This window comes from Aplysia californica, unplaced genomic scaffold, assembly GCF_000002075.1.
Source record: "Aplysia californica isolate F4 #8 unplaced genomic scaffold, AplCal3.0 scaffold01155, whole genome shotgun sequence".
NCBI classification, from domain to species: domain Eukaryota; kingdom Metazoa; phylum Mollusca; class Gastropoda; order Aplysiida; family Aplysiidae; genus Aplysia; species Aplysia californica.
In genome coordinates, this window is record NW_004798425.1 from 42600 (window position 1) to 44312 (window position 1713).

Below are 1713 nucleotides of genomic sequence, written 5' to 3' on the forward strand. Positions count from 1 at the left end.
GAGAGAGAGAGAGAGAGAGAGAGAGAGAGAGAGAGAGAGAGAGAGAGAGAGGGGAGAGAGGGAAAGGGAGAAGGAGAGAAAGGGGGTAAGATAGAGAGAGATATTAGAGAAGGATGGGGGGTGGTGAGAGATAAGAGGCGTCCCATAACACGAAAGAGGCAGAAAGGAAAAGAGGGAGAGGGAAAGGAGTGAGATAGAGAGAGATAGAGAAGGGTGGGGGTGGGGGGGGATAGAGAATGAGAGATAAGGGGCATTCCATAAGACGAAAGGGGCAGAAAGAGAAAATGTCATACGGTGAACGTATTCCAGATGTAAATATTCGGCAGGTAAAGGAGATGTACAATAAACAATGCTTAAGGCGGTTGTGCACTACACTGTTTAAGAGAGTTGCACATTAGGCTGCTTCAGAGCGTTACACACGACATTGCTTAAAAGATAGTTCTGCACTGAACTGCTTAAGTAAGAGAGTTACACACGGCATTGCTTAAGATAGTTCAGCACTAAAATGCTTAAGATATTTACACATTACACTGCTCACACTGTTTAAGAAAGTTGACCATTTGACTGCTTAAGAGAGTTACACACGATATAGCTTAAGATAGTTCTACCCTACACTTCCTATGTAAGAGAGTCCCATCTATTAAGGCTCTCCAAATAGGTTCCTCTGGGTCTACCCCTGCCTCGTTTTACCAGTGAGAGCTAGACGTCCAAGGCCTTTACGTCTTCAAGTCTCCCACAAACGGCATTTGTCTTTTCCTGGTTGTTTTTATCAGGGAGCGTCCCACGTAGACAAAGATAAAAGCCTGCATCAAAAACAAACCGCTTAGAGCGTCTAATCTTCCCTGACAAATTGATCACTTGAAAAAACCAAATGTCTTCTCTTCTGCTATCACCTTCAGCACGAGTATGTTGCCTCCTGACATTTGGCTGGTTTGCCCAGTACGTGTGCCTGTGAGTGCACCTGTTAGTGCGCCTGTGAGAGCACCTGTGAGTGTCCCTGCGAGTGCGCCTTCTGAGTGCACCCTGAGCCCATAGACAAAGCTTGGCTGGGGGGCTCTCGTAGCCTAGAGGTTAAGGTGTTCGTCTCTCATTCAAAGATCCCGAGTTTGAATCCGGGTAGCGACGGAAATGTTTTTTCTTCTCTAAAATTGCCTCTTCCCACCTCCTTTCCAGCTCTCTAGCAATGTTCTGTCGCCTACTTTCGTCTCCACTTTCTGCATCCACCCCCTCACCCCTTTTGCTCCCTCCTCTGGGCTTCTGGTCATTTCTGCAGCCTTTCTACTACTACTCTTTGGCCCTTTCTTACTACTGTTTTTCAGCCACACCCCTGATCTTCTTCTGGTAGGAAAGATCTACATCAAGCCTTCTCGGATAATGGGGAAAAATTTCGGAGCTCTTGTGTGCAAACTGCGCACGTTAAAGATCCCTTGGTGGTCTAAAATCGATAAGAGTAGGCTTCGGCCGCCACCCGGGAAAAATTCGACATTTCCTACCACCAACTGAAAATGTTTAATCTGTCCCGCGCACTCATATGACCTTATACAGTTGCGAGCACCGTAAAACACTTAGGAGGAAAAAACCCAAAACAAGAATGGCTTCTGTAAGTCTTTGGCCACCAAGATTGTGGCCTTTGCAAATGTCGCGGTCCCCTCTCTGGGCGTGTGTGGCGAGACAGTGAGTGGCTCCATGCTACTGTCTGTTGGCGGTTGGGGG

At 47.2% G+C, this 1713-nt stretch overlaps 1 protein-coding gene across 1 annotated transcript in view; it reads right to left on the reverse strand.

Moving 5' to 3' along the window:
* LOC101863559 (nucleolar and coiled-body phosphoprotein 1) overlaps window positions 1–1713 on the reverse strand; it is a gene marked incomplete at its 3' end in the record, with an annotated part of 107995 nt that overhangs the window by 42581 nt on the left and 63701 nt on the right.